Source organism: Lathamus discolor, chromosome 2, assembly GCF_037157495.1.
Source record: "Lathamus discolor isolate bLatDis1 chromosome 2, bLatDis1.hap1, whole genome shotgun sequence".
Taxonomy (NCBI): domain Eukaryota; kingdom Metazoa; phylum Chordata; class Aves; order Psittaciformes; family Psittacidae; genus Lathamus; species Lathamus discolor.
The window spans coordinates 127,096,001-127,119,118 of NC_088885.1; the positions used below are offsets into that span (position 1 = coordinate 127,096,001).

The 23,118-nt window shown below is 40.7% G+C and overlaps 1 protein-coding gene across 1 annotated transcript in view; it reads left to right on the forward strand.

The window, feature by feature from the left end:
- KCNB2 (potassium voltage-gated channel subfamily B member 2) overlaps window positions 1–23,118 on the forward strand; it is a 197,538-nt gene that overhangs the window by 72,610 nt on the left and 101,810 nt on the right. The gene's annotated exons all lie outside the window — the stretch shown is intronic.

Genomic DNA, 23,118 nt, shown 5'->3' on the forward strand with positions numbered 1-23,118 from the left:
ATATGTGTCTGGATTCTCTTTCTTTTCACTGCATTTGGTATTAGCTTTATAACCATGTCTTTACTGTGATGGCATTTTATATTAAAGGAAGGGTTTGGGTTATAAATCAGATTTAGCTAGTAAAAGCCATGTCATGTCTTTTATTGCATTTTTCATTTGTTGTTATTATTTTATGAGAATTCAGGCTGTGTACAAGCTTCCAGCAGCTGTAGATCTCCCCCCTCACCCTCACACATCCTGTGCTGTTAGGAGAGCGAGTAGGAATAGAAAAGAATTATCTGTGTGGAAGCTGCAGGAACATTCAGTGGGTCTCAGATCTTATAATTAAATTAAAAACCCTGGAGAAGAAATCAGCCAGGGGCTGCTTTTTACGGTAATTCCCAAACAAAGTCGCAGTCACAGGAAGCAGGATTACCCCTGCTTTTTTGCAAATTAGCTAATATGCTTTCTATTAAAAGCAACCACTGAACTGAATAAAAACAAAACAGTTGCAGCCACCTCTGTGGCTGTTTACTTTTCAGCCAAACACAGCCCCAAACCTAAACCTCTTTTGGGAGCAGTCCCTTAATCAGAGAGCACTCAGGATCTAACTTTATCACCGGTGCTTCCTGCAGTTCTTTCAGGCAGGCAGGTAAATAATAACACATAGTGATAGTTAATACCAAGCTCGTTCTTTCATACTTTCTGGGAGCACAAAAACCCATGCTGAAGAAGACAACTGTGAAGACCACTCCTGCAACAGTCCTTCTAAGTGCTAAGAGTCCAATGGCAAGGCTTTTATCCTTAAGAAAGTCGTGCCACAAACTGTTGTATAATGGAGACATTCATACATTGTCACATTGCATGTGATCACACTTAGCTCCTGGGTAATCCATGGAAGGGTTTTTAATGGCAAAGAAACCTTGCACAGAAGAGCAGAGAAAAATTTGGAGAAAACTTCAGCCAAGCAACTACAGAGAAATTCAGGATGAAATGATATATTTAACGCAGTTATTCATCAAAGTTATACAGAAATATATATTATGTATGGATTTCTACCATATACCTACTTGTTCTGTAGCTTGGTCCTAACACTTCTTAGGACATGTAGCATGAGTTTACCATGTATGCCTGTAGTGTACAGAGAACCAGGATAAGTGCTCCACTGTAATCCTTTATAATAAATGTGCTGCTTCTAGGCAATAGGGCAGCTGAAGGAAGGTCTGTGTATGGCAAAAAAAATGGCAGAACCATCCCTTTGGGTCCTCCTCCTCCACCCTGAGAGGGGTGCACACTGAGAACAGGGAGGGGACATGAAGGCAATATGCATGGGGCTGTATGCTTTAGCTATACTCATACTTAACCATGGGTGTAAGCGTGACAGAAAGCAACTTGAGCTTCTCCAATCTGTACATGAGTGAGCTCTCACCTGCACTGCAGAGGCCTCCAAAGATACTGTGAACACAGACATCAATATGTAAGGCATTGTAAAAAGAGAGGCTTCCTTTTCTTCCACTTCCTGTAGATACAGCACTTATTTTTAATAGATATGTCCAGGTATCTTTCTCTTTTTAATTTGCTAGAATGGCTTGAGGCTAACTTATTTACTTTTGTGAGTTATTTCTGATCAACAGACATCAAATAGAAAACAAGACAATATTGCATGTGTTGTCAGAACTTGTGAGATCGTGGCTATATTGCCAATATACCAAGGCAGTGTTCATTGAGCCATTTTGTTGGCTGGAAGACATAATTTCCTACTGAGAGTTTCTACCTTGAGAGTTTTTGTGCCTAAAAATGTAGCAAATGGCAGCAAAAGAGCAAACGCCAAATGTCATTGTTACCTTGCCAAGGTCTATCTTTGTCATCTTTTGGTTCTTTCTGTATATATTAAAAGTAAATAGCTTTGAAGTTCCAAGTGTAGGATATCAGAGTAAAAGATAAAAGACATGAGTTTACAGCAGTGTAGTGGAGACTGTCTTTTTCGAGCAATTATGAATGGCAGATGCCATCTTGGCATGAAATACAAGGCTTCCCGGCTGCCAAGGAGGACCTCTTTGTTAATGCTGCAATCATTCAAACTGACAGTTTTGCTTAATAATACTTAGAAGTAAACCTTTGGAGAGTAAGTATGTAGTGTAGGTGTCAACAGATATATATTTCAAAGCACTGATTTTGCTGGCAGTCCAGAGAGTACCGGTATTCTAAGGGTTAAATAACTGCTTATTAGTTGATACATTCCTTGAGATAACCATTTCATACATTAATTATTGGGTTTATGTTCGAGTCAAAAATTTCAAGGGCCATATCAGTTTATTCTAGGCTTGTACAAGTGCATCAGCCTACCACTGCCTATAATAGAACAGTCATACTATTGTTTATGTTCCTGTAAGGAGAAAGCTTTTGTAAGGCTATTTTTAGGACTTAATGAAGTTAATGCTGATGCAGAAAACCTGAATCACAGAATCACAGAATCACAGAATCCCAAGGGTTGGAAGGGACCTCAAAAGATCATCTAGTCCAACCCCCCTGCAAGAGCAGGGTAACCTACAGTACATCACACAGGAACTTGTCCAGGCGGGCCTTGAATATCTCCAGTGTAGGAGACTCCACAACCCCCCTGGGCAACCTGTTCCAGTGCTCTGTCACTCTTACAGTAAAGAAGTTCTTCCTGATGTTAACGTGGAACTTCCTATGTTCCAGTTTACACCCATTGCCCCTTGTCCTATCACTGGATATCACTGAAAAAAGCCTAGCTCCATCATCCTGACACCTACCCTTCACATATTTGTAAACATTGATGAGGTCACCCCTCAGTCTCCTCTTCTCCAAGCTAAAGAGACCCAGCTCCCTCAGCCTCTCCTCATAAGGGAGATGTTCCACTCCCTTAATCATCTTTGTGGCTCTGCGCTGGACTCCTTCAAGCAATTCCCTGTCCTTCTTGAACAGAGGGGCCCAGAACTGGACGCAATATTCCAGATGCGGCCTCACCAAGGCTGAGTAGAGGGGGAGGAGAACCTCTCTTGACCTACTAACCACTCCCTTTCTAATGCACCCTAAGATGCCATTTGCCTTCTTGGCCACAAGAGCACATTGCTGGCTCATGGTCATCCTCCTATCCACCAGGACCCCCAGGTCCCTTTCCCCTTCACTACTTTCCAGCAGGTCAACCCCCAACCTGTACTGGTACATGGGGTTGTTCTTCCCCAGATGCAAGACTCTACACTTGCCCTTGTTAAATTTCATCAAGTTTCTCCCCGTCCAACTCTCCAGCCTGTCCAGGTCTCGCTGAATGGCAGCACAGTCCTCTGGTGTGTCAGCCACTCCTCCCAGTTTTGTGTCATCAGCAAACTTGCTGAGGGTGCACTCAATTCCCTCATCCAGGTCATTGATGAAAATATTAAACAGCACCGGTCCCAGCACCGACCCCTGGGGAACTCCACTAGTCACAGACCTCCAGCTAGATTCTGCGCCATTGACCACAACTCTCTGCCTTCTTCCTTTCAACCAGTTCTCGATCCACCTCACTACTTGATCGTCAAGCCCACACTTCCTTAGCTTATCTATGAGGATGCTGTGGGAGACAGTATCAAATGCCTTACTGAAATCAAGAAAAACTACATCTACCGCTCTACCATCATCCCTCCACCTAGTCACTTCCTCATAGAAGGCTATAAGGTTGGTCATACATGACTTCCCCCTCATAAAACCATGTTGGCTGTTCTTAATGACCCCCTCATCCTTGATATGCCTAGTGATGGAGTCAAGAATAAGTTGTTCCATCATCTTTCCAGGGATGGAGGTAAGGCTGACCGGTCTATAATTACCCGGGTCCTCCTTCTTGCCCTTCTTATAGATTGGTGTGACCTTTGCCATCCGCCAATCCTCAGGCACCTCGCCCGTTTCCCACGACTTACCAAAGATGATGGAGAGTGGCCTAGCAATGACCTCCGCCAGCTCCCTCAGCACCCGTGGGTGCATTCCATCCGGACCCATCGATTTACAGATGTCCAGTTTGCATAGCTGATCCCTAACCCAATCCTCATCTACCAAAGCAAACTCCTCCTTTGTCCTGACTCCTTCTAAAGCTCTATGTATGCATTTAGGTGCTATCTACATATATGCAGGCTATTTCTGTACATGTATTAGAAACCTTTAGTTTAGAATGCGTAGTCAGTGTATTTTGCCTTCATTGTGCTTGTAAGTTTCTGCAGTCAGAAATAGGAGGTCAAATAAAAGGCATTATGTAGGCTTCAAAACTTCCATATACATTGATCTGGCATGAACAGAATTTAGCTTTTGTTCTTTCTGGTTTTTCCAGTTTAGGCAAAATGTTAACATTTATTATTAAACAGACATTAGAAGAAAAGTAAGAAAAACTTATTACCTGAAATCTGCCTTTTATTTGAAAATGGATTGTCCATGATAGAGTTCTGGTATTTCAGTCTCTCAACATAGACATCCACATAGCTTTAATCAGATGCCATTGATGCTTTTTTTTTTTTCAACATGAAAATTTTAAGCATTTCTTTACTATTAAACCTCAGATTACACAAACTAAAATAAATTGTTAATAATTCTCATTAATTTTCATGAAGTTGTGCTGGTTTGAACTTCCTGAAATTTATAAAAATGTTGTCATTTTTATCCTTACATTGCCATTAAAATTCCAGTCTTACTTACTGAGTTAGCACTGGGTTATTACATTTCTTCTAAAGGCACCAACAGTAGAAGGAAATCTGATGACTGTTGATAAAATTGAAGTGCCATATAATTTAGAATCATGGAAGGGAAGTTATTGCACAGCTTCTCCATTTTAATGGAACTTCATACCCACTTCTTGTTTGTTCTGTTGTACATCAAATACTATTCACAATCTTTAGTCGTGAGCTCTTAAAAACCCTCTTCCATGTTGTTATTGTTAAAACCATCAGTATTTGTTTGCTGTTGCCACTTCTTTTTTTTCCTAGGGAATACATTTCTGAAGACTCAGGTACAGGAAGCATTTTTACTGATTATATTGAGAATACTTGTATGAAGAAATTGCAGGATTAGATCCTGATATTCAAACCTGCAAGCACATGAGCAGTGAGTGCTCATTCTAATCTCATTAAAATATTTTTCTCCTGTGGAAGCGGTTGAAAGACAGATAACTTAGTCTGTATTTGGCCAGCTAGCCTTATTTAGTCTTTTAAATTTTCCCTTATAAAACAATCCCCACAGTTGTTTGGATGGTTTTATAATTGAAATCCACAATAATTATGTGAAGGCCTTCAGGGGAGACTATATGCCTTTCTTAAGCTGAAATGGGTTTTGCTTTATAGCTGTGATTAGATTTATTCTCTAATTGAACAGGAGTGACAAAGTGGTGCAGAAAACATGCTCACAAATGGAAACCAGTGTAACAAATTACAGAAAACCCTCTTGATTCATTAAGGTCTGGTTCCCAAATCAGTGGAATCCAAATAAAAGATGTCAAAGGACTTCTAGGGCCTTCTGGTCAGATCAGTATACATGTTTTAATGTCAGTGCAAAGACTGAAAGCAATTTTTTCTTCTTATTTTTTTTTTAACAAAATGAAACTGTTTGTGGGCATTCCATACCCAGCTGAAATACTTCTTCTCAAATAAGAGATGAATAAGATTATCTGGCACCTAAATCGAAACAACAGTCATTAATTTGGCCCTTGGCTATTTTGATTCGCTGATAAATTTGCTTCCAATGTTTTATTCATTTGAAATCTTATCTTTAATGTAGAAGTGTTTTTTATCTAAACTGTAAAGGATATTCTGATATACTCAAGACTAAGGTTAAATAAGAAGAGTTTAATAGAGACACATTTCATAGAATAGAATAGAATAGACCGTTAAGATCATCAAGTCCAACCATTAACCTGGCACTACTATGTCCACCACTGAGCCATGTCATTAAGGGCCTCATCTACACATTTTTAAATACCTCCAGGGATGGTGACTCAACCACTTCCCTGGGCAGCCTGTTCCAATGCTTGACAAGCCTTCTAGTGAAGAAACTTTTCCTAATATCCAATCTAAATCTCCCCTGGTACAACTTGAGGCCATATCCTCTTGTCCTATTACTTGCTACCTGGGAGAAGAGACTGGCACCCACCTTACTACAACGTCATTTCAGGTAGTTGGGTAATAAGGTCTCCCCTGAGCCTTGTCTTCTCCAGACTAAACAACCCCTGATCCCTCAGCCATTCCTCATCAAACTTGTGCTCAAGACCTTTCACCATGTTCATTGGTCTTTAGACACACTCCAGCACCTCAATGTCTCTCTTGTAGTGAGTGGCCCAGAAGTGAACACAGTATTCGAAGTGCAGACTCACCAGTGCTGAGCACCAGGGGACAATCACTTAGTCCTGCTGGCCACACTATTTCTGATACAATCCAGGATGCTGTTGATCTTCTTACCCTTCAGGTAGGTTGTAGGATGTATGATAGAGCTCTGCAAGTTAAGTGTGAAACATAAAAGCTCTTATATAGCAATTCAGACTGCCAATCCCATAGTTCAGACAGGTGAATATGCACATTTGACATACAAGTAGTTCTTTTGCTGAAAAAAATGTTCAGAGACTGGTTGGAGACCCAGTCACCCAGTCTTCACAGGACTCTCTTGAAGTGGAGCAATTCTGTACTCACTTGTGTTACCACTTGTGATACAGAGTCCCTTGACAAAATTTAGCTAAAAACAAGAGTAGTAAAATAGATACTGTATACTGGAAATGCTCAAGTCCCACCTGGACGTGGTCAAGCAAAGTCTTCTTTAGCTGACCCTGCTTTGAGCAGGAAGGTTTTGCATGAGATCATCTCAGGAGGTCCCTGTCAGCCTCAGGGGTTCTATGGGTTCTGTGGAAAGAAATAAAATGTTTGACCCAAATTTAGGAAATCAGAAAATTTCCAAAATTAGGTAATTTTAAGGCTCTAATCTTCATGCAGAATACCCTTTGTGATACAGCAGCGTTTTTTAAACTCATAAGAACATAATTGTAAGAAAAAACTGAGGAGGCTTTAAATGAGATTAAGGTAAGGGTTAGTCAAGATGTAGATTTGTCTCATTCACACAGCATACTCAATCCTCTCTGGTTTAAGGTATCATTTTTTAGTATACACAAGGATATATTTAAATTGCCCTTATTTTGTGAGAGAACTAGGACATATTTTCTTTTCAGTGTGTCTCAGTTAACACTGATATCTCGCAGTATGATCTCTGGGCATGTCACTGTAGTCTGTGTTTTGTTTACTTTGTGCTGCTTTTTGCTGGCATTGGCTGTGTAAAATAAACAGTGTGGAAAATTGAATGGTATAAAATCAAACCCGTAATTCAAATTCCAGTTAAACTTAACTGATTCTGTCACTACATGAACATTTGCTTGGTGAGCAGAAATACATAGAAAACATAAAAACTCTCAGTGTCTCACACCGGTTGGCAGCATCAGTGTCCTATCAGTCTTGTCAATGTCCTCCTCTCTTTTAACTCCTGTTCATATTTCTGTTTGTTTTATTTTGGGGTTTTTTTTTTCATCAATGCCTCCTTGGCATTTGCTCTGAAACACCTTTTGACAGCTTTTCTGTGGATAACGTTAATCCAATCTATTTATTTCCTAGAGTGGGCATAATCACAGGAAGCTCAAAGCCATTACCTTCCAATTTGTATTCCCATCTCACATCTGGCCATTGAACATTTTAATGAAGTAGTCAATAGATGAAGCAAATGAGAGGCTATTCCATGCAGCTTAGTCTTCTGATGTTGATGCTTTACAAGGACACCTTTATAGAATAATAGAATCATAGAATGGCTTGGGTTGGAAAGGACCTTAAGATTATCTAGTTCCAACCCCCCTGCCATGGGCCGGGACACTTCAAACTAAAACATGTCACCCAAGGCACTGTCCAACCTGGCCTTGAACACCGCCAGGGATGGAGCATTCACAACTTCCCTGGGCAACCCATTCCAGTGCCTCACCACCCTCACAGTAGAGAACTTCTTCCTTATATCTAACCTGAACCTACCCTGGTTTAAGTTTGAACCAGTTACCCCTTATCTTGTCACTGCAGTCCCTAATGAAGTCCTTCTCCAGCATCTCCAGACCTTCAGCATCTCCAGATGTGGGGAAGGGTAAGCAGGTTGCTGTGCAGCTAGTTCTGGGTCCCTCTGGCTAGCTGGGTGTCTCAGGCTTAGAAGGAGTGCCCATATGTGGCCAAATGTGCCAACTGGGTCTAGATACATTGCGGTTCAGGACCAAAATTATTCTATTGCAGCTTTCTTTCATGTGACCATCTTCTTTTTTTAATGCCAAAGTAGCCCACATTAATGACATAATAAACACAAGATTTTAAGAAGAAAAGTGAGTGACAAAAAGTCTTCAGATAAGCACAAATATACATCTGTTCATAAACCATAAGAAAAAAAGTATGAAAGGTAATCCACTGCTAACAGCCATTAGGGATGGTTTTACCAGCGTTTGCACAATCCTTTTTTCGTGTGGCCCAACAGTATCAGGTGCGTTAGTGCCAGAACAGCTCTTCTGTTTTTCACAAAGATAAATCTGAACTGATGATTTTATCAGTCCTGTAAAAATGTCACTAATATTTATAGTTTTCACTCATCCAAGGTGCTGTGTCAGAGATGATGGACACACATGAGGAAAAAACAAAGATATCTGAAGGAGAGCTCTCTCTCGTAAACATATATGGACTAGTACGGAGAGGAGATAAGACACATTTCATCCCAATAAGCATTGCTGGTTGGTAGACCAAGCCACACTTTTTCCAGTTCATCTCACTATTACAAAAGGAGAGGTGGGGTAGCAGAAACAGTAGTAAGACCAAAAGGTTAGATATTATGTGTAGCAAAAGATTAGATGAGACAAGGGGATCTGGCTCAGCCACATGAGGAGGGAGATGAGGATAAGCCCTATACTGGGGCTGTGATCAGAGAGGTTCTGCTGGAAAGAGGGGCAGTGATGGAGACTCCAGACCACCTGCCTACCACCAGTGTTCAGCTTGGTCTCTACAGGAGTCTATTGCAGTGCCAAAGGTTGCGTGGCATCCCCTGACATCCAAGGCAATTGAAGGATGGTTTAATTTGCTGTATCCTACTAGGCAGCCTTTATCAGAGCTTCACAACCCACAGTTGTTCCCAAAACCCAAGGCAGGAGTCCTGGAGCTTTTAGTGTTGTAAGAAATGACAGTTACGTTCATTATTTGTGAGCAGTCCAGGGCTTTTTGTCTGTATCAGTATGGAAGATGGCTCAAAAAGCTTGTGTCTTATTCTCAGTAGTAAAAAGCTTTCAGTGAATTGCAATGCATTTCTTCTCAAGTCCTTTTTTTGGTGTAGCATTTTGGTTGTATGCTTGAAAAATAAAAACTTTGTCAGAACAGGCTAATGTTCTAGGGAGATTGAGTGTTTTGCATCAGACCAGATGACGGTAACTGGAAAAAACTGACATGCTTGAGGGCACAGAAGTCCTTTACTGCTATGGTACTGCTATTGCTACTGCATTTTCTAAGAAAAAACTAAAGTTAGGGAAAAAAGTAATTACTTTCCTCTAAATTTCCCCCAAATGGCACATAGAACAAATTGTCCAACAACAAAATTCGAACTCAGGCATCATGCTAGGTAATAAAATTTCTTTTCTCTAATGAACAGTTAAGAGACTATGAAAAAGAAAAATATGGAGAATACCTTTGCTGCCATAAGCCAGGCTTGCTTGCAAGACAGCGAGAACTTCTGAGTGCATCTTGGGTGTGGTTTGGAACTCACTTGATGCTTCCACATATTCTGTATCCCATTTTGGGAAGGGTCTGTGAGTGGCTTCAAGGTGAAGCACCGTCCCACTCATAGCTGTCTTTCTTGAATGCCATTTGTGCTGTACAGTGTAGGACTGGGGATTTTATGTTTATTAATGGTCAGTATAGTCAGAAGGCTGATAAGAGAAAGGTGATCCAAACAGTATGGGTTAATATGCCTGAATAGGTAGAAGAGAGTGCAATTTATGATAAGCACTGATCCTTTTTTCTCCTGGACTATGATGAATGAGATTTATGTAGAGATATTTGAAGGAGCACAATGGAGCTACTTAACAGGTGTTTATCTTTGAGTCATGGAGTAATATAATAGACTGTCCTGGGTTCAGCAGCAGCAGTTATTTTTCTCCTTCTTAGTAGCTAGTGCAGTGCTGTGTTTTGATTTTTTGGCCTGGGAACAGTGCTGATAACGCCGATGTTTTCAGTTGCCGCTCAAATGTTTGGTCTGGCCAAGGACTTTCTGAGCCTCATGCTCTGCTGGGGACAAGGGGAGGCCGGGAGGAAGCAGAGACAGGACACCTGACCCAAACTGACCAAAGAGGTATTCCATACCACAGCACGTCATGCCCAGGATGTGAGGGAGAGTTACCCGGAAGGGCTAGGACGGCAGGGTTGGACGAGGTATCGGTCGGTGCTCGGCTGGGGGGAGTCGGGCGAGTTATTGGTTGGCTGGTTTTGGGGTGTTGTTTTTCCTCGTTACTTCCTTTATCATTATTATTATTGGTGGTAGCAGCAGTGATCTGTGTTATACCTTAGTTACTAAACTGTTCTTATCTCAACCCATGGGAGTTGCATTCTTTTTGATTCCCCTCTCCATCCCTCCAGGAGTAGAGGGAGGGAAAGAAGCGGGGGAGTGAGTGGACGAGCTGTGTGGATCGGTTTAAACCACGACATAGACGAGACATGAAGAGAGTGCTTAGCGAATCCTCTGGGCACAGAATCAAATACACCTGCTTTGCTTCTGACAAACTTCTTATCTTTCCTTAGACACCTTCAGTGATGGCATCTTCACTGCCTTCCCAAGCAATCTGTTCTGATTTTCCTACGTGCTCCTTGCTGAAATTGAAGTCTGTTACATGTTGTTGTCTTCACAGTAGGTGTGGAGAGATGATTTAGCAGTCTTTTTTCACTCATCTGATGTAAATCACATCTTGTCGTCCCTTGGCCTTCTCTCAGACAAGCAACTAACACATTTCCTCACAGGTCATGTATTTTCAACACCTGACCATTTGCCTTGCTCCTTCCTAGCACCCAAATCTGGACACAGTAAGGCCACTGAGTGAGGGTATAAGAAATTACAGCCTCTACAAAACTGAGTGTAATGGAAAGGTTTTGAAGAGTTGAAAGCAGACTGAATGTGTAAGGTGTCACTGGCTCTATGTGCGTCAGCATTTGAAGCATATGTGCAGAAGGATTAGTAGTGGATGGGAAAGGGTTATGAAACTTCAAGCAGGCTATGTTTCATGTGTTAGAGGAGTGAGATAATGGCTCTTAAGAACAGAGTAATCATACTCAATGTGTTAAGAAAACCATTTCTTAGCAGTAGAGCTTGTGATTTCTATCTGAAAAGGAGAGATTCTTGAGGTTAAAAAGGAAAAAAAATACATTCAGTGTTGTGATAGAAGACGATGAAGACATAAAGTGTAGATTTATATGTATGGATTAAGAAGTATCAATGGATGTGGAGCTATAGTAAGGAGTTGCTTAGAAAAATTCAAATACTTCTTCAAATACTAAAGGCAGTCCCATTGCTTAATTGTTCGCTGTTTTTTTTTCTGCATCCTTGTCTTCATCAGTCCCATTATCCTCACTCTGACTGCAAAGAAATTCTGAACAAATAAAGGAAAGAAGAGTCACTGGAAGTTTATAAAAATCAGTGGTTAGATAAAAAGGCCTAAGAGACCGGCCTCAGGGGAGTATCCTTTCATGCCAGTTTTGGTTGTTTTGCAGCAACTGACTAGGAGGTAGCAGAGTGGGAGATACTAGAACCATGGCTGCTATGGATGGGGATAGCTGCTATGGATGGGGTTTGGCTTTAATTTGAGAGTTTGCATACATCCATCTCTTAGGATGAGCTGTCCCATGCTCTGGGAATGCCTGTCTCCCCATTGCTTATAGAGAGTGTGTGGATGGCTGGTTTGGGTCAAACCCCTATCTTTTGACAGGGTCCAAGTAAGACAAAGTCCAGCTCAGAATCCGAGCTCAGAAAGCATAACAGAGAGCAAGACCAGAGGGAGCAGATGGTCATAAGGTGGCCAAGTGGCCTTGTGGTGAAAAAAATGGGCAAAAAGGCTGGAACTGAAAGAAAGGAGAGAATAAAAGCAGCCAGAGAAAGTGGAGGGAACACAGAGGACAGCTGAAGGAAAAATGTTTAAGTCTGGTGAACTGGAGAGGAGTTGCAGGCTGAAAAAGGCCCTGTTCACAGAAAAGAAACCCTCAAAAACTCACATTATGTCTCCTCAGGTCTTCTCACTGGTGACCAATTTCCCAGAATGACTTTGCCAGTCCAAACTTTCTACCTGCTGAGTCTTGTTTACAAACAACATGATACAGTACTTACAGTGCTTCTGAATTACATTTAACTGTTGTTTCTTCCATACCACTGCATATTAGTAGCGGTGCTGCCAAGTTCTGTAAAAGACTTGCTAGCTAGCACAATCAAGATGCCACCCACACTGGAAAGGCTCCAAACATTTCAGTAAACACGGGAAGGTGTTGGCAGTCCTCTTTAAAAGAAGCCTCAAAATGATCTCCTGCTTCTCTAAGGAGACGATGTACCCGATATGTACACGAGTATATATTATGTATGAAGGGAGTCCAAAGAGGGTGGCCAGCTATGACATTGAATTGCATTTCTGATTTTAGAAGGGTCTTGTCCTTCTTTAACGAAACCCTTGGAACCTCAGAAGATAAAGGCTTCATGCTAGGACTGGGAAGATCAGTTGGAAGAAGTAAGAGACTGGACACAAGCCAGTTCTTGAGCTATATTCTGTATTTAAAAGGGCCTGTTTCCCATTTCCTGACTACTTATTAGTGTTTTGCCTGTATTGACATCCACCAAATGACACTTTGTTAGACCCAACTCAAGCTCCAGGTCATGAGAGTAGAAACAGTAGTATCTGAGCCAAAGGATCTAAAGCAAGTAATTCCATACAGGCCTTGAGACAGAGAGTTTTCCACAGATGAAGGTTTCAGGAAAGTTTGAAGCCCTGTTAGACACTATTAGAGCTCAAAAGGAGAAAGAGAAATCCACAGCACCAGATGAAGCTGTAGTAGTTGGTGCCTTGTTGCAAAAAAAAAAGCATTTCAAAAGTAACAAATTGAATTTCTTTGTCTATTTACATTTATAGACCTACAACCTCAGTAGGTTAAAAACACTTCATAGATATGTTGGAAGGTGAAATTTGAAGGATATCCAATTGAGAGAGGGAGTGCTGGATGCTGTCCCAGGATTTCTGATGAATGCTGGAGTCCATCTCTAGGATCTACATTGCCCACAGTAGTTACTTTCATGTCAATGGACTCACTCCTAAGAGTAAAAAGATAGGAATCTAGCCCCTAGTATCTTATTCCTGCACTTTTAATCTTCCATCTTTAATATTTTTTTTAACCAGTCACATCAAAACAAATGAAAAAGACTTCCTGAACAGAAGTAATTTTTTTACTGCTCTAAAGGCAAGTCAGAACCAACAGAAAAAGATTAAATAATGTTAAGTCATTAGAGGACGCTGGTGGAATAATTCTATCATTAAGCTTTGGAAGACTTAGTATATATATCCTTGGAAAACAGCAGGATCTTTGTATTTTAAAGAACAGGGGCCACATTTATAAATTTCAGTTTATGTTTTTTAGAAGAAAATTGTTCTCAAAAAATAGTCAGCCTTTATCATTGTTGGCAATGATAAAGTGGCTGGAGCACCTCCCCGTATGAAGACAGGCTGTGAAAGTTGGGGCTGTTCAGCTTGGAGAAGAGAAGGCTGCGTGGAGACCTCATAGCAGCCTTACAGTATCTGAAGGGGGCCTATAAGGATGCTGGGGAGGGACTCTTCATTAGCCACTGTAGCAACAAGGGGGAATGGTTTTAAACTAAAACAGGGGAAGTTCAGGTTAGATATAAAGAGAAAGTTCTTTACTGTGAGGGTGGTGAGGCACTGGAATGGGTTGCCTAAAGAAGTGCTAAGTGCTCCATCCCTGGCAGGGTTCAAGGCCAGGTTGGACAGAGCCTTGGGCAACATGATCTAAGTGTGAGTTGTCCCTGCCCATGGCAGGGGGGTTGGAACTAGGTGATCTTAAGGTCCTTTCCAACCCAAACCATTCTATGATTCTATGCTTCTATAATACATTGTTACATGTAACATGCTTTTCTAAGAGAGTATGTCAGATCTCTCAGAGTACTAGGCTAATAACTCATAAACATAAAGAATGGCAAAATGCAATATGCACAAATAATCATTCTACTTCTAAAATGTCTAGCTAGCTTCTCGCAGAAAAACCTGATGTCATTGTGACATTCAATTTGCAACAGAAGATAGAAATTGTTTATAAAAAGAAAAAGCCCCCAAACCATAAACTCAACTCAGTTTCAGATTGTATTTGTTTAGTGAGCTCCCCATCTGAATTCCTCTTGACTTGAAGTTGAGCTTATTTCAGAATTTGGAGCTTACTGTGGGAGGTAAGCTGAGATCCTCTGTAAAAATCCTTTATTTTATTTGAAGTACATGAGGAACATTCCTTTGCCTGACAGCATCAGTCACACACGAGGCAGCAAATGGCACGCGGAGGAAGCTGCCCTGCCACATTACTCATCAGGGCAAATGAGTACTGTTGGAAAAATCATGGCTATTTCAGCTGCCTGAAAATCATAGGGTCTATCAAAACATTCTAAAGAAGAGTCTAAATAAATGTATGAAAGGGTTTGAAGCCCTCAGTGAAAATTAATTATCAGTGGCTGTTTCAAGTTGGGTGAGTGCAGAGATTCAGATCCCACTGTCTCTGGTGACAATACAGAACAGCGTAGGAAGGTTGAACCATGAAGGCTGGTTGAAAGGAAACCTTCTCTTACACATCTCTCGGCATATTGGTGACAGGTTGTCATGATAGTACCAGAGCCACAGAGTGCGAGAGGTTTTCTTCTGAGATGTATCATTGGATGCCATTGGAGATAACACTGGTAATAGTCCTGAGAAAAAAACGTAATAGAAAGCAGATCATTCTAATGTATGTTTTTGTTTCTCCACTCAGATTTTTACTTTTTCTGCACTGTTGCATTTAAACACTTTCAACTTGACCTGACATTTCCTCCAAGGAGGCACTAAACAATCCATCTGAAGAGAATTATTGTCACTGTAGAGTAAGGCTGTCTGACACTCGAGTGTGACATTTGCTTGTATAACTGGACAGCAGTGCAGTAATGATCACTTGGTTTCTGTTGCAATCAGGCAGTACAGTGGCTTTTTTAAAGTCTTGAAAGTTCATTGAAACTTAACCTGATAAAACATCAGATTGAGAGATTCTTGCATGAGTTTTCAACATTTTAGGACCATTCTGCATTTGGCTTTCATGCCTGGTATTGCTAAATCATGTCCTCTAAGGTAAACAAAGTAGCTACTTACGTTTTATGTCACTAGTGATATGATCATTCTGTTGGATCCATGTTTAATGTTGATCTTTGTAGACAGTATGAAATCACTGCAATATAGGTTCTTGCGTTCAAACTGTGCTTATTATTTGAGTAATCTGCATAATTAGGGGCAGCTTTAGAATCAACTTAATTTTATAGGTATTTCTTTACCTTCCGGTTTCCTTCTTACATCCTTTTTCTCTACTACTTTAACAGTTTGTACTCATTTTCATGTTTTGCTATGAACTCATGCAAAGATGGTAGTGCAAACATGATGGTCGAAACACTTCTAAGTTTCTCCTAAGCTTCCTAATGTATTCAGTTTTCTTTCTTTCTATTGCAAAAAGTTTTCTGAATGCAGGAAACAAATTCGTTTTGTGAAAGTACATTGTCTGTGCTTGTCAGCAACCTATGGTCCTGCACGAGTGTATCTTGACTCAGAGTTTGGAATTCAGTTCAAAACTTCCAGGGCTCAGATTTCCCTGATCATGTTATTTTAAGTCCTTCTTCTTTTTGTTAATTGTTGAGCTCTTCACTATGCATGTGCATTGGAACATGCCAGATTCACAGCCTTCTGACATGAAATCCTGTACACATGGCACGTCTTCATCAGGGCTAGCAGCCCTACCAACATCCTTGACATCATGCAGTGGATTTGGGCTATGAGAAACAGTGATCTTCATAGGTTATTTTATCTGTGGAATTGGACCAGATTGGGGTGGCTTTTGGGGAGGGGACATCTGTCCAGGAGAAACCAGATTCTTTTTTCTCAATGATTATTTCACATTGGATGCTCTCTAGATGAACCATTCAATACTGAGGGGAGTCTTAGGGGATGGCAGTCTCAATGATTATCCCATATATGCCATTTTGCTGTTAACATTAGTGATAAAGAAGCACCCCAGGTGAAATCTGAGCTCCCCAGACAAAGCCTGCAGGATAGTTTTTGTAAAGTAAAATTGCATGGGAGTTGAATGAAAGGCTTTTGTCTTGAAGCACCTGGTGCTTGGCCTTATTACAAGCTCATGGAGCTGAATCTGACCTCCGAACATCACCTTCTAAACAGCACATGACACTTCGGGTTTGTATGCAAAACCTGGCAGTACCTCAGTGCCTGAGGTACTGCAAGTTCTGTCTGTGCCATCCCTGAACAGTGCTGCTGCCAGCTGGAGTAGTCATGGAGTTGGCAGTGTTCTCACACCCTGATACAATAGTAGCTGTGCTTCCAAGTCCTATGGTTAAATACAGTGGTTGCTCAGAAATCACTCTGGTTATTGCCCCTGTCTGATAACCTGGTACTTGGTTTGCAAAGCAGTAGAAGGGCTGTGTGGGGAAGTGATGTGAGCTCCTTCAGCATACTCTAGGATGGAAGAAAGGGATTCTTGGCTGTGAAACCTCCTGGCATTGCTGGAAATAAAAGCTTAGGTTACTCTTGATGTAGCTTTTCTACAGCTTGGGGAAAAAAGCTGTCTTGCTGGAAAACACCACATTAATCCTCTTTTCAGCTTCTAGCTTGTGCTGTTGCCACTAATCTTTCTCATTATTTACTTACAGGCAGACGGAAGTTGCCCATCCCCTACTTTTATTTGTAGCTGAACAGCAAGGCCTTTGTCTCAGAGGCCCACGTTATTAACTAGTCTCTGACTGCTATTAATGTGAATTTGCCTCCAGCATGAAAAATCCCTGCTTTCAAGGCCATTTAAAGGACCATCCTTTCCCTGGGAAGACAGGGAGAAGTAGAGTGTGTTTATTTCCGTATAACTTGCAGTCAGGGTTTTTCTGCATGTCCACAGGCGTGCACCTACAGCACAGCTTTACTCGCATAAGCCTATGGCTTTCATGAATCAAGTCCCCTCCTGCAATGCAATACTCTCCTGGAAAAAATGGGCTTGTCATATGATATAGGTGCCTCTCATACTCTGGTCCCATCATTACTGGCTCCCTTCCTGTCAGAGAATAAACTCCAGTCTTGGAGTCAAACTGTGGAGTTCTGACTCAGGCAAAATTTCTTGTTGTTGCTATTATTTATTAATGATAATAAAATAATAATGCATCATTATTTATGTATTGGCTGATTTGTATTTAGAGCATGACAATGAATCTGCAAGTCTCTTAAATGCAGAATAAGAAAGGTGCAGGCGCTAAGTTTCATAACATGAATTAAATGTAACTAGGTCCTTCCTAAACAATAAAGGGAAAGAGATGGGATGGCAAGCTGTTAGGAGATTGCTCAAATGGAGAAAGTTTGAACAATTTCTTTTAATTTTATCCTTGTAGAAAAGGCCCCCCAAGCATGTCATTTGGGAGTGTTAAAAACAATCTGATTAAAGTTTTCTTTTTTACTATATGGTAGATTATATTTTTGAAAGTCAGATAAAATGAAAGCTAACAACTTGTTTTCTTTATAATACTAATTTGAGGAGAAAGGTGCTTTGCTTCATAGCTCTGTCACTAAGTTTATGCAAGATTAGACAGCAAGTCTCATTAACAGGACCAGTTTCAGCGTCATCTGGATCCTCTTAATGTCATTCATCTAGGATTTCTGTGTTTACATTGGGATGTTCCATATCTGCCATCCTCAGAAAGTACAAATAATACTGTAGCATTTATTTTCTCTCCTCTGTTAAATTGTTTTCCTACATTTTTCATCTAGGAAAAGGTTTTCATGGTTGATCCACACCTGCCCATGATTGTTTTCTTCACTTCCACTAGTGAAAGCTTATTCTACATCCTCAGTTTTTTCCAGTGAGCTCCAACAGTGTTGTAGCCTGGATTTTGAAACAACCTTTGTTTCTCGGTAAAGAATGGATCAGTATTTACTTCTTGGTTAATGTCCAGTAAAAGGGCCTTGAAGTACTTCACCTGAGTCATTTTCCTTCTTGATGAGTCCTGGATCAAGTACGATGAACAGTGAACGAAGAGGAACATCACTAATGCTGGACATGCTTGAGAAGTGGGCCAGTGCCAACCTCATGAAGTTCAACAAGGCCAAGTGCAAGGTCCTACACCTGGGTCGGAGCAATCCCAGACGCAGCTACAGGTTGGGGAGAGAAGAGATTCAGAGCAGCCCTGCGGAGAAGGACTTGGGGGTGTTGGTCGATGAGAAACTTAACATGAGCTGGCTTCAGTGTGTGCTCGCAGCCCAGAAAGCCAACCGTATCCTGGGCTGCATCAAAAGGAGCGTGACCAGCAGGTTGAAGGAGGTGATCCTGCCCCTCTACTCCGCTCTTGTGAGACCTCACCTGGAGTATTGTGTGCAGTTCTGGTGTCCTCAACATAAAAAGGACATGGAACTGCTGGAACAAGTCCAGAGGAGGGCCACGAGGATGATCAGGGGACTGGAGTGTCCAAGTGTGAGGGCACCCCTGCTGATGGCAGGGGGTTGGAGCTAGGTGATCTTAAGGTCCTTTCCAGCCCTAACCATTCTGTGATTCTATGATTCTGTGCTCCTCTTTGTGAGATGCCAGGTTATGTTTTTCACAATTTCTTCAGCCATGCAGCTGAAGGGCAAGGCTGGAACGGAGCCCACTGGCAAAATCCTGGGTGTCATTGCTCATTTGTCTCATTTGAGAAAAAGAACCTCAAAGCACTGCAGTACCTCCCCCATGATTCATCCTTTTGGGAGGGAAATAATTAAGATGAGAAATTAAACCAAAATAAGATTCCCTTAAGCATAATTTAACCCCAAGTTGTTGCCAAGAATGTGACAAGGAAATGGTAAGCTTAGGCTGATATATATTTTTAATTCTTCTTAGAATGTCTTCTAATCTTGTGAAAAAAATGGCTGTTCACCATTTGTTCCTACTTTTTGATACTCTGGGGATTCTTCTGTTTTTTGTTCTTCTCAGCCTTTCATTGGCAGCAACAGCACTGGCTAATCAAGATGCAGTTGTCAGGATTTCTGAATCTTGGTATAGCCCTCATAGCTCGTGGTGAACTCCAGCTCCCAAAAACATCAAAGCACAAGGCCAATCTCCATTACCATGTGCCCTGAGTGTAGGTTTATTAGCTTTAAGTATGGGCTTGAACTCCTCTAAAACCAAGACACAAACATAATATTAAAATGCTTTGCTAGGTCGGAGAAGCCCACTGAACTGGGTCCTATTTACAGACGGTTGGAACAGACTGTGCCTGGCTATTGAGCCTCACAGAAGAGGAGATGCACAGATGTAAATCCATCTGCAAAATTTGGAGGATGATTAAACATTGTCTCCCTATAACGAGCCAGCCTTGTACTTAATGATCATGGTGGTGAAAACAAACCTAATGCACCATTTCATCTGTTAATTTTGCACAGCTTACTGCAATAGATTTTATGACTGTGCCACGTCTGATAAAAAAATGATGTCCAAAATGCAAATTTACAACTAAAAAATGGGATTATGACTGATGGATGCAAAGAAGCAATTGATGAAAAAAAGTTTTAAGGGGTTATGGTTTCTACAATGAGATCCAAAGAGGACAGATAGCATATGGCATCTGAAACATATTTTATGTTATGGGTTGTTCAAAGGCACATATGTTTCCCCTTTGTGAGAGAAAGTTGGCTGGTGTCGTCACTGAACTTCAAGGTTTTTATTATTATTCCTAATTATGCTATTTTTCTGATGACCTAATCAAACAGAAAAAGTAAATCATACCTCTGACTTTTAGCAAAGCCATAAAGTGCCTGACTGTGTCCTTGAATTTAATACTTCCTAATTGCCGATTGTTCCCCAAAATAATTATGTTGTAGATTTATTTTTATAGCCTGAAGTTCTGTTCTAGGACAATTTCACCTCTTGAAGTTGATGTAGCTGTTTTAGGAGAATTTTTAATCAGGATGGCTACTGTCGATTTATAAAAGATTTCATACGTGACAGTGGACCATTCTGTTCTCTGATGCAGCCTGAGAAGTCAGAGAAGGCATAGAACAGATTAACTTGATTTAGAATATTTGAATACTAACATACTGGAGTATCTGGGATTTCTTTGTTTGTTTGAATATTTGGGGAAAAAAAGTGTTATAAACAACATTAGAATTATCTACTAGATAACTACATTTCTCTAGATCATAGTATCCATGGGCCCTCAAAGTAGCCTTGAGTAAAAGAGATTTTACAAGTATCTGTCCTGTTCACTGATCATGTGTTAAACGCCACACTGATTTAAAGCCTTTATAAATGTACTCATTTATTATTCAGTGTTTTCAGTGGATTTCTAAAGCTCCTAACAGTGCTTTGATTTGTTTTGATAAGTTGTTTCACGATATCCAGGAACCATCTTATTTTTTCCTTACGTGAGATTGTGTGATCTGTCTTCAGAGAGCAAAATATTGTCTCTGCTCAATTCAGAAGTAGCTGCCTCCTTTTCCTGGGCCCGAGGCTTAGGTAATATTTAGTAATTCGTTAAGTTATATGACCTAAATACTTTAAATCAGTTTTAGATTTGTCTAGTGAAACAGCAGCTCATAGAGCACACTATCACAAGCATTGGCTAGATGTGTCTAAATACCCTACTGCAAAGCTGGAAGCCCATCTCCATTCTCCCTGCAGCAGTGAAGGGCTGAGCCCCAGGAGTGAGAAGCTGGGGCAGGTGGAGATGGCCGTGCTGGCTGGCTTTGATGACTGGCAACCACAAGTGTGATACATCCCACTACAGCCCTACCGGCCCTTGCTGCTCATGCTGAGGACACCAGCAGTGGCACCGTAAAAGGCTGTTAGGGCACTCGTGTGGCCATCACCTCCCAGCAGCAGACAGCGTATTTTCAGATAGCTTTGATGGAAAAGGAACATTTCACTGATTTTAGTGGTACACAGACTTCTCTGAAGCAACAGCAGTAAGTGTACAGATTTTTGGGCCTGGTGTTGTTTCAGAAAAGTCTCAGCTGGCAAATCTACCCCAGAAAGTGCTACAGCAAGCTACCAACCCCAAACTTTAATATATCTCCATTCAGGAATTAAACAGACCAGTATATGTTGCTGTCAGTCAGAAGAAAGTAAGGTGATGTTTCCTCTTGATGTATCTACTTGTACGGAAGGGAGCTCTGTCTGTCTTGTAGTCCTCTGGGACACAATGGAGCAATATCAGAGGGAAATTACTGAGACTAGTTTTGATCCCTGTGGCCTTGTCTAGTAACATTAGGAAGCTAAAAAAGTAAATAAATAACAACCAAGTCCATGCAATGAAGTGAAATGGTCACTTCTGAATTATTTAAAATGGTGTATTTGCTAGTGAGCTTCATGAGAAATGAGCAACTGTAGGAGCTGCTCAGAGCTTGAGTTGGAAAACATTAAGTCCAGGATAATACAATATAATAGAATGTTCCTTTAAAGCAATGGCAAGTACCATGTACTCTTGAAATAGCAATTCCTTGTAGTGTTTATAAAGATTGCTTTAAATGACCTCTGCTAATTTTGTTTAGGTTTATAGTGACCTAGTTTACAGCTGTTCCATGTTTAATCACTTGCAAGAGTAATAGTAGTTTTCAGACAGTGGGAAAGTATTGAACGAACTGCTTAATTTCACCAATTTCTGTATTCTTATGGAATCTGTCTTCATCTTTCCTTTGGTCTACTTAAGCAAGTGTGGCTTACTGGTCACTGAATATTTTTATCTCATAATAAGCAGTGTTGCTGTTCTACCTGACACTGTACTTCTTGTCATATTGCTTACTAATTTTGTTTTTCACAGCATTTTTTATTTTATTTTTAGTGGATAACCTTGGAAAGAGTTTGTTTTATATAGTATAAAAAGAATACTAATTTGAGGCATAGAAACCAAAAAGAAACCTATGGCCTTTGTATGCATAGTCAGGATCCAAGTCCCTAATTAGTAACGCTTTACAATAAATGTAAGCCCAACAGGTGAGAAGAGAACCATGCTATGTGCAGGGTTCCTGTGTATAATTATATAATTCAAAAAAGCACAGCCCCCAATATAATAAGAGTAAGAATAAAATTGTTCAGAGTTGACACAGAATTTTTAAGCAGTGGAGTTCAAAGTGCAGTGTTTCTTGGTTCTAGCTAATTACTACTCTTGAAAGCTCCCTTTTAATTGGAAGGGGAAAACAAAAGGATTAGATATTCACATTTGAACAAAAGACCTCTGGTTCATATGTTTCTGTAAAGATCACGGCAGAATAGCTAAAGCACATTGGGACTATAAGACCTGACCCAAAGTTAGCAATTATTTCTAATTTTCCTTCTGGATATTTTTATTCTAGTGTTTGATAGTCTTCATTTCACAGCTGAAATAGTGATGCTCTTGACTAGCTCTTGCATCTGAACTTGACATCAGAAGTAAGTTTTTGTGACTGTTAATCTGCTAGACCAGTCTGTGTGTACTTCAAGACAGCCATTCATTTCATTCTTACGCAGAAGTACTTGCTACTCACCCTTGTGGCTGGGTGTTCCTAAGCATTTTGTTTATTTTTCAGTATATCTTTGCTCACTGAGTTATAGAATGATGAGAACATCAAAATGCAGTGGGAGGTAATGATAGTCAATATTATCATAATCTCATAAGCAGGGGAGACATGGTAAAGCAGTTGCATAAGATCTGGACTACTGCCCACCTTGAAGTGACTTTCACCAAACCATTTCATTTTCTAGTCCCACATATTCTTAGTGAAAAGTGCAGTGATGCTGACAAGCTTTGTAGAATAGTTTAAAATCAGCTGGTGAACAGTGTACTCCTATATGTAGAACA